This window comes from Macrobrachium nipponense, chromosome 18 (genome assembly GCF_015104395.2).
Source record: "Macrobrachium nipponense isolate FS-2020 chromosome 18, ASM1510439v2, whole genome shotgun sequence".
In the NCBI taxonomy this organism is placed as follows: Eukaryota; Metazoa; Arthropoda; class Malacostraca; order Decapoda; family Palaemonidae; genus Macrobrachium; species Macrobrachium nipponense.
Window position 1 is genome coordinate 57,052,477 of NC_087211.1, and position 10,387 is coordinate 57,062,863.

A 10,387-nucleotide genomic window follows, 5' to 3' on the forward strand; every position below is an offset into this window, starting at 1 on the left:
AAGGCAGTGGAGAAGAGAAGACGCATCATGCAACCGACCCCTTAATGTAGGGATAACGGTAGGAAAGAAGAATAAGATCCTTAATCCTTCACTTCAGGAACAGTAACCAATCAAGACAAGGTATGGCAAGAGTAGAATTTAGGGTATGCATGCTGAATGATACAGTGAAATAGATATAGCCTATTATATAGCAGAGGACTAAATAAAGTATACAATGACAGTCTAAAGGAATTGAATCGAATATAGAATTTAGGCCAAAAGCCAAGCACTGGGACCTATGAGGACATTCAGCGCTGAAACGGAGATTAACAGTAAAAGGTTTGAAAGGTGTAACAGGAGGAAAACCTCAAAGCAGTTGCACTATGAATCAGTTCTTAGGAGAGGATGGAAAGTAAGATGGGAGAAAGATAATATATTAGGAGGTACAGTAAAGGGAACGAAAGGGGTTACAGGTAGGTGTTAAAGGGATACTGCAAACAACTTCAAGTAATGCCTACAGTGCACCGTATGAGGTGTACTGACTGCACCACCTTCCCTACGGGGTCAATCTAAAGGAAGTAATACGTAGTTTTAGGAAGTGTGGTAAAGGAGAGTAATAATAATTTACCTCCAGGTGCTCAGCATATTCTTTGCGACTTCTCAGCCACAATAGGAGTGAAGTAACAGAACATGTTCTTTTTTCTTTACCAAGAGTGTAGTGTCACAGCATATTCTTTTATCATTTACTGACATTCTTCATCCCAGTCTTATCACTGACCACTTACAGAACGTTGTGAGCTCTAAATTATCACACGGATTATCCCCAGATTTTTCTTCTCGTTTCTTCTTTAGCATCATACAGCAAAGCAGAGTTGAGATATCTAACATATTCTTGACTTTAGGTAAACGGCTCCCTAGATTAGTCTTAATAGTAGACGTCATAAGAAACTGTGATATATTCAATTTGTAACAGTTGAGAAAATTTATAACCCTTCAAAAGTAAACCTGATTGGTTGGAAAGAACATTGTCACATCTTACCACTTCCTCGTCCCTGTAGGGGGATAATGCTGTCAGTGGACCTCATGCGGCAACTGTAGGCATTACTTAAGGTTCTTTGTAGCGTCCCTTCGGCCCCTAGCTGCAACCACTTTCGTTCCTTTTACTGTACCTCCTTTCATTTTCTCTTTCTTCATCTTACTTTCCACCCTCTCCTAACACTCGATTCATAATGCAACTGCTTTGAGGTTTTCCTCCTGTCACACCTTTCAAACCTTTTACTGTCAATTTCCATTTCAGCGCTGAAAGACCTCATAGGTCCCAGTGCTTGGCCTTTTGCTTGAATTCTGTATTCAACTCAACTCAACCACTTCCTCGTGTCTTTGCACTGTTGCCATAAGGCAGAGAACAACTGCTTGTTTTCCACTTTGAAATTATGTTTATGTTCATCAGGAAAACGTGAATTTGCCTCTGTATCCTTTGTCACTCCTACAGCTTATATTGAGGTCTATATCCATCCTTGGTTTTGTTTGGTTACATAGGGCAAAGGGTAACACTATTTCATAACATGCAAATTACATTTGACAGATATTACGTGGTTACTCCCTCATTTGGTGTGGTTGTAATGAGTCATAAGTTCCCTCAATATTTAATATGCTGTAATTATGATCTTTTTAATGGCTTTTGGAATGCAAGGTCATAGTTACGTATACCAAGCGTTGTTGAAGCTGGTAACAAATATCAGCGTCTAGTGCAAGCAGCAATGGGCAGGATGAGGCTTAAAGCAAATAAAGTGAGACGAAGGTGCATCTAGTACATTTTTTAAAGAAAAGTCATAGGTAGAAGACAACTATCTAATGTAGAATTGAAATCTCTTCCATTTCACGATAATTACCTGTGTCCACATGTAGTTTTCCGTGCTATAGTTGAATGTTAAATAAAATGAATATTATATATATAATTCCTTGAGCACTTTTGCATTTCGAAAGGTCTATGAAATTTTCATCTGAATTTTTTAAAAAGCCAAATACTTAAGTCTTTAAGCATGACCATCGCAGAAGGCCTTGAAAATTGAACCATGATGATTTTTTTTTTTTTTTTTAAGATTCAAGTTACTTAATTTTCTTGGGCTTCATAAGAATTAACGGTAACATCATTTCCATTAGTGGCTCACTATGGAAGTCAAGGAAAACTAAGTATTGTTACCCTTTTTAGGATTTATCGTTCACAGTCATATAGAAATTGAAATAATCTCTCAAAGAATCTTTAATTGACTCATATTTGTGCAGTTGGGGAAATAAATTAATTTAATATTATTCTCGTTATTCTATTTGGAAACTGAATTACCGGCTTCTGGAAATTGAAGACGAATGAACATACTGCAAATAAGCCCCTCCCACTTCCTGACGTAAGATTCGTTCTGTCAGTTTTTCTGTTTCTGTGTTAGTTTTCTCTTATGGAAATTTTTCATATATTTTTTTTAACTTATTTTGCATTTGCGAGATTTGATTAATCGAAGTACAGGTGACCCACAGCATTTCTTAGAAAAAAAAATTATGATGATAATAGAAGTTTGGAACCATCGTCTACTGTTACCGAGTCCCGGATTTCTCTCAGTTGACGGCTTGGCGCGTTCAGTAACAGCTGAACCAAAGAGACAGAATAACGTTACAGGCTCTGTGCTGTGAAAATCCAGGAAATAGAGATAGGCTATTACGTTGTGTGCTTGAAGTGTTAAGGAAGAACCCGTGCCGATTATAGTTAAGTTTTATCTTTAATGAATACAGTAAAAACCTAACTAACAAGATGGTTCAAAACACGTTCCTGCGCCCAAGATACCACCTTAGTGTCAAGCATGCCAAGAACTCTTGTAACTTCAAATCCATAATCTTGTTCTGGTAAGTAACAGAATTCTCTAAGCCCATTCTTACCGTTTCTGTGACAAACAGGTGTTGAATGGAAAGGTTCATGTGATGTAGTTTATCGTCAGGGTTCTGTTAGACTAATTTTCGAAAGTTTGTAACCCCTTAAAGATTCAGTAAGTGTGGAAACTCGTCTGACGCTCTTGGAAAGTATGAACGACGTCATCCAAAATATATGGTATAAGGCGACATGGGGGCACTAGATGCCAGCTGTGTGATCGGTAATTCTGCAAATGTTGCGAGTGAATAGTTCCAGTTTAGTTCATCCTTGCTGAATTTGGCTTTAAACATCAGCTTGTTAACATATAGGAATTTCAGACGGAATAGTGATTATTCGCAGTTCTAGCCTTGTACTATCATGTAATTTTGAATAAGCTAAGATGAGGGTCGAATTTTAAATATTAGTTTTTGGGTGTTAGGTAAAGGTTTAAAAATCCATTGGAAATGCTCGAAAGAACCTTTTCCACTAAACTTTCATATCAGTGGGACAAGCGTTTACTTGAAGCTGTGTTCAGATAAATAAGCTACTTTCTGGTTAGCATTACGCCTGTAGATACATTACTTATAGGTTGTGAATGAGGTGGCCTACAACCCAGAATGTGCAAATTAATTTATTTTATTTATGAAGCTAGTCTCCTGTGCTATAAACAGCAAACTGGTTACATCAACCGTTGAGGTAAATCTAGCTAATAACTCCACGTCGGGTATTTCTTTGGAAATTACAGTTTTCCATGCTATTTGTGTTGCTTATTAAGAATTTTCCGTTATTTTTGGGGGGTCGACTGTAATTAACCCCCAGGGGCTAGTACTAAACGGCGAAATACATTTGACGCCCCAATCTCCGAGTGGCTGTCGTATTCACGGGAGCCTTCCTCAGAATCTGGGCGGAGTTATTTCTTAGAATTACCGTGTAAATCAATTTATTTTATTTGTGAAGCTAGTCTCCTGTGCTATAACCAGCAAACTGGTTGAATCCACAGTCGAGGTTATTTGAAGCAATTTTGGTGTTGAAAAATGGCAAGTTTTTTTCCATCTCCTGCCAGTTACACAACCATTATTAACTCTCCTCACCTTGTACAGTAGAATTCCATCAGTCGCCTAATTACTAACATTTATATTTAGTGATTTTAAGTTATGAGTGAAATCATGAAATTATTTTATTTTCATATAGCCGCGTTGCGGGTCCAGTGACTTTCCTAATGATATGCATTCACCGCCAGTGACGTGTCATCTCCTTAAGTGATTGGTCGATTTAGTAAATTTAGTGATGACAAGGACAACTAGAGATCCATGATATGCGATGCACAGACAACAACTGATGCTTCGTTAGCAACGTTGAACCTTTGCAGTAAATCAATAGTGAATAAACATATATACCGAAACTTGGGTCTCCTGTATAACAATTTTAATTAAAGGTGCATCAAACATAAGAGGTTTGAATCTTCAAAAGGATCTACCAAATATTAGAATAATTGTCAGGGAGAATTTGTTCATTAATGACCCATTTGTTTATGCATTCAGTTCTGGTTTGAATTAATTTGAGGTAGATCAGTTTGTCATTAGGTTGATATGTGACAAGATGGGCTGGTATATTTACACAGCTTTGAGCGGTAATCCACGTTTCGTTAACCTGAAGGAACGCGTACCTTGTAACCAAGTTCCAACTTATGCTTGTTGGTGATGAGTAGAATTGTCGACCAGTGGACGCAATTACCCAGAGGTTGATTTTTGTTTAGTCCCTCCTGTCAGGTTTCGGTGGTTCTCCTGACAATCAGTATTTGGTCAGTTCATAGTTTTCTTGAATAACTTGTTCTTGTGTCGTAATTTTCTTAATGTCTAAAAAGTTTTCATAGCCATTGCCTCCGTTTTACTCTGATTTTTGGGGACACTAATTGAGCAGTCTGGATACTGCCAGTTCATAGGTTCAATTGCTGTATCTTGACTCCTTTTATTCAGTTGTTGTTCGTGCTTGCGGCTCTATGTATTTTCATCACTGTTTCTACATTACATCTGCATGTGCTTAATGGTCCCCTTGTGTTCTAGAGTTTTATTGCGATCGGTTGCAAATGCAGCATGCTCGTAAGGTTTATTTAAAGTTATTGAGCATATTAACTGCTGAGACTTAAAATACACACACACACCTTGAAAAGAGCCCTCGGTAAGGCTAGTGGAATATAGAGGTGCAACCATAGACCCCAGGCTGGGGCCCATTGCACCCGTGGTATAAGTTGAAAAGTTGTAATACCATAACGAAAGGCTTGCGTCACTCCTAATTAAAGCTGATCAAAGGTCTGGTGTTTAGCTGAGGGAAAATATTATTGATCATTCTCGTTAGTAGCAGATTTTTATGCAGGTTTTATACCTGCTGATTTTAATGTCATTTGTCAGATCTCGGGCTGTTCAGGTATCAGGAAAACAGGACTGTTGAAAGTTTGGAATATTTTTTTTATTTTTTAGTGAAAAATAAAATCGTGCTATTTGGCAGTAAACTTTTATCTTTTACAGATGGTGAGTGATGGCGATTTCCTGAGAGTTTAAGCGACTGACAGCTTTTAATTGCCTGAAAGTAATTGATTAACAAGCGAAACAAGGAACGGAAGTTTTCCCTGGAGGAAGTTCTGTGAGGAGGCGAGCCCATTCCCCCTGTTCCTTGAAATCAGTTAACATACTGAATGACTTTCTGGAAATATAAAGTTTACTTATAAAAAATCTCCCGTTTGGATATGTAATTTTAATTCTTAAGGTAATGTAGCCATTACCTTAAGTGTTCGGTGAAATAGTTAGATAGTCGACAGTCGTGGGATTTGATATTAAAATATTGAATGTGTTGTTTTCCCTCAGTTGTTTTCGATTATCTATAATCAAAATGGTTTTCTCGAATATATTTAGATCGTGGTACAGTGTGTTACACGAAATGCCCACTTTGTTCCTGTGAATGCATTTTCCTCTTTCTAGAATTTTTGAGACTGTCTTTCCATTAGACTGTGTGATTTTCTTATAAGTTATGAATTCTAGACTCATTTAATGCCCTAGTGTTTTGTGGTAGTTGTTAATTAGTATGAATGACTCTAGTTCCGCATTTTTTTTCTTTTTTTTAGTAAAGTGACCTTTTCAATAATCCCAAGGTTCTCTTAAGCTTCAGATGCTTAGAGTTTTATCTGCCCTCGGTTATTTGCACTTTGGTATTTTTTCAAAAGAAAACTTAATACAAAATTTAAATATTTGAAAAGAAACTTAACACATTTTACATAAATATTGGACCCTACAGGCTAGGTCTCCTTCTTAAGTTGTAAATTTTTCTTGGTAAGTGATAATTATTAAGAATTTGAAATTGCTTACTATAAAATGTAACCAAAGAGACTAATGGTATTTACACTTTTCAGAAACTCGACCAGGGGCTTTAGGGAGTGGAGTTGCTTATCTAACAAGGACTTTTTATGGAGGATCGACATTTGCAAATACAAACTCTCTCCAAAGATGGATTATTAGCAAGTGGATGAAAAAACGGTCAACCTCAGTTGCTTCAGGTATCAACTTTAGGAATCTCTCTCTCCAGCTTCAAAATTGTCAAAATTGCGTGCCTGGCCTGGTTTATGATCTAATCAAATGTGCCTTTTGGAAAACAAATTACTGTTTTCGAAATGTATTTTAGTCCAAAGCTCAAGTAGGGTTGAACATCTAACCACACGACATGTCATGCTTAATTATAATAGATTCTTCTTAGCCTTCAACTTGTTGAGGTACTTAATTTGGTATCATGGATTCATCGTGCATTTAGAATGCTGTGTAAATATATCGCCTCTCTCTCTTTCTCAGTTTTAGAGCAACTTAAATTGTTTAAAATTTCTCTGCTTCTCGGTGTGATTTTGAGATTTCCTCAAGGTAGTTATACAAACCACCCCTTCAACTCACTCACTCACTCTCTCAGGTTTAGAGCAACAGATTTTTATTTAGAATTTTCTCTCCATCTCTCGGTGAGATTTTGAGATTTCTTCAAGGTAGTTATATAAACCACCCTCTCAACTCTCTCTCTCTCTCTCTCTCTCTCTCTCTCTCTCTCTCTCTCTCTCTCTCTCTCTCTCTCTCTCTCTCTCTGTTAAATTATATCCCTAACTCATGGCATTGTTGTTCGAGCTTTATATTGTTAAGTTGGAATTCCTTACTTATACTCACTCTCTCTCTCTCTCTCTTTCACACACACACACTATCTCTCTCACTCCATTCGAAAGTGCTCGTAACTTTAGCGGCAAAATTTATAATCGTCAAACTTCCAGCCCCTCAATAGTTCGCAACTTTTAAAAAGTTCCCGATTGCACAGAATCCAAACTACTACCTTAAGCAGAGTAGACGGACTTAAGAAGGGTAGTTTCAGAGTTTCTGAAGTCTCCGAATTTGAATGATCGAAGTCTATGCATTTTTTATCACGACGATTTTTGTGTGTATTTTTGGTGATAGAAGTTAAGTTCACTCTCGACGTGGTTCGGAAGTCATGTAAAGCTGTTGGTCTCGTTGCTGGATAACCACTGGTTCCATGCAACGTTAAAACACCATACAAACTACAATTTTTGTGAACTTTTGATCGATCATATATTTTTGTTGGTTTCCTTACACGTTTTGTTAGTCATTCGGTTAGTTTAGTTACGATTTGATCTGTACTTGCGATCATTTAAGGCACCCATATTTTCGGAAATTGCAAAGTCGTTCAAGTTACACTGTTTACAAACTGATATTTAGGTACAGGGGCTCCTTCGAGTAGTCTTAGGGACTGAATGAGGAAAGTAATTGTGAAAAGTTTGAATAGTTTTAAGGCGTTTGGTAAAATATTGAACATTTCACCGGTAGTAGTTCAGGTATCTTACAGAGGATGGCTTTTGCTGTACTCCTAGGTAGTATTAGTAGTTGAAAATTTAATGTCTACCAAAGAATGATGAATTAGTCATTATTCGCGGGAAATGGAAATGTCGAAGTATGCAGCAGCCATTACTCTGGACAACCAATAATTGTAATATTTTGTTGTTGAAATATTCATTGAACATGTACTACTAATTACTGCTACAAACATCGATTTGATAATAATGATGTCTGTTTTTGTGATATAGCACAAATTTATTCAAATTGGTCTCAAATGACCAATGACTGTTTGCATATTTTCATATTGCTTTCATATTGCAAGAAATTGATATGCAATGTTGATTTGGACAGTGTGTGTAAGGGTTGGAAATTTTTTGCCAATATTTTGCCAGCTGGATTTGTTTCCTCTATCATTCAATGCATGTAAGTACATGTGACACAAATATGGTTTATAAAGCTCACCAATAGTCTCTATCTGAAAAGAATACTTTGGGGGTAAGACATCACTGGCATCAAAGGGGTTGTGGTTAAGAGAGGGGTGACCTGTAAAAATAACTGAAAACAACAGATATTAGCTAATGGCAAATCCAGTTTTTAAGGTCGCTGAGATGAATAGTGACACAATCGATGCCTTAAGTCCCAAGTTCAGCCCCGATAGTGGGTAGGCGCAGGTTGGGGGTTGGATTGAAGCAACTATTTTAACAGGAAAAGGCGAGAGTGCGAGGGAGAGGAAGTGAAAGAGTAGAGGGGTGTTAGGGAGGAAAAAAAGGGGGGAGAGTAGGGGGTGTCGTAGGGAGGAGAGAGTGATGGGGGCTGGGCTTTGGTATTAGGGGGGAAAGAGAGAGGGAAAGAGTGAGGGAAGGGGGAAGAGAGAATAGAAGGGGTGTAGTAGAGAGAGAGAGAGAGACGAGAGAGAGAGAGAGAGAGTTGAGATTATGACGTAATAGGTTGACTAGTCTGTCATATTTTATTAAGAGGAGAAAGCATCCAAAACTGAGCACGGATGTCTTTCGTGGGGAAGGCCTGTTTGCTAATAAGTCGAAAATCTTGTTTACATTGCATTTCAGTCTTCAGGTTTAATGCATTTACGGTTAACAATGTTTACTGAAGTAAACAAGTGTCTCGCCACAATGATCAAGACTTATTAAATGGTTTTCAGAGTCCTATAAAGATTATTGGTGAGTTAAGTAATATTTTTGGTACGTGTATTACCAATAGTTGTCTTCTACTTTTGATTTACAATATTCACTAAGCTAATACCGGATACTTCTACAGAATGTCGATGGGAAATTACTAACTCTAATCGTGCGTGGTTTATCACAGAACTTAATGTATTCAGAACTGGTTCTAGAAAGCCAACGACTGTTAGGAAATTTTTGTATTGCATGGAAGGTATATTCAGTGTTGAATCAAGATAGCATCCGTTAACGGCAGGTTGGTTCGCTAATAAATTGCATGTTGGTGGCAGATTGTCTCCTTTTTATCCTTCTGTTTAAGCATAAACATTTATCAAGGACAAATCCGACACTAACATGCAATTTATTAGCGAACCCACCTGCCGTTAACAGAGACTTTCTTGATTCAACATTGAATACATCTTCCATGTAATACAAAAATATCCTAACAGCTGTTGGCTGTCTAGGATCAGTTTTGAATAAATTTTCTATGATAAACCAAGCACGAGCAGAGTTTAGCAATTTCCTATCGACATCTGCAGAAGTACTTAGTATTTGCTTGTTGAGTATTGCGAATCAAAAATTAAAATACAATTATTGGTTATCAGGGATAATAGTGGCTACTCACTTCGATATTTTCAAGTAACCTGAATGATTACGTTAGCCATCATTCATGGCAAACATTAGAACAATGATTACAGCTATCACTGCCTTCAACTGGATACATCATCTGTGAAGTATTTAGATACTTGTAAAGAAGAAGAAGAAACTACTACTGCATTAAGCAGGATACTGAGGTTTCTAAATAACATGAAATTGTAAGGTAAAGGAAGAAATAAATATGAGAAGTCGCTTGGTTTTATTGTCTAAGAAAACTACAATTTCTTATTGCACCTCCACGTACCATATGCCCGGGCCTGGGCCACGAGGCCTCCAAACCGGTGGTTTTCGGGATCCCAGAATATATTTCGCAGAGAAAAGATTCAGCTGAGGTGGATATTCTCCTACAACAACGCTTCTCAGGAGTCGAGGCTGTGGTAATGTTACTCATGAGTTTCTCGAGTGTTTCTGGGATCACCTGTTGAATGAAGCTTGTTTTCCTTTGTGTAAGTAAGGCTCAGATTAACACGTGGAGGAAGCGATTTTCCCCCCTACAGCTCCCATAGCGACAACGTGGTTGGTTTGGGTGGACAGGTTCAAGAGCCGGCTGAAGAACAAAGCCAAGTGCTCTGGTTGTTCGTGAGAAAGGCAAGGGTAGGATAACGATTGTTACCCACGGCACTTTAAGAATACACTAATTTCGACGAATTTCGTAAGGTTATCAGCTATATTGAAATCTGGCTTAAATATTCTGATTAGAGAAAAAGGACAGAGAAAACAAAATAGAACACAACGACAATCCAAGAGTTGGAGAAACATATCCACAGATATGTAAATGTACATAAATTTAAAAACAGCAAGGA

The 10,387-nt window shown here is 37.6% G+C and overlaps 1 long non-coding RNA gene across 1 annotated transcript; it reads left to right on the forward strand.

Moving 5' to 3' along the window:
- Window positions 1–2,595: 2,595 nt before the first annotated feature.
- On the forward strand, window positions 2,596–6,991 carry LOC135196762 (uncharacterized). Its single transcript, XR_010310461.1, has 3 exons — window positions 2,596–2,874; window positions 5,404–5,641; window positions 6,282–6,991. It is a non-coding gene; the product is annotated as an uncharacterized LOC135196762 (long non-coding RNA).
- The last annotated feature ends 3,396 nt before the right edge of the window (window positions 6,992–10,387 follow it).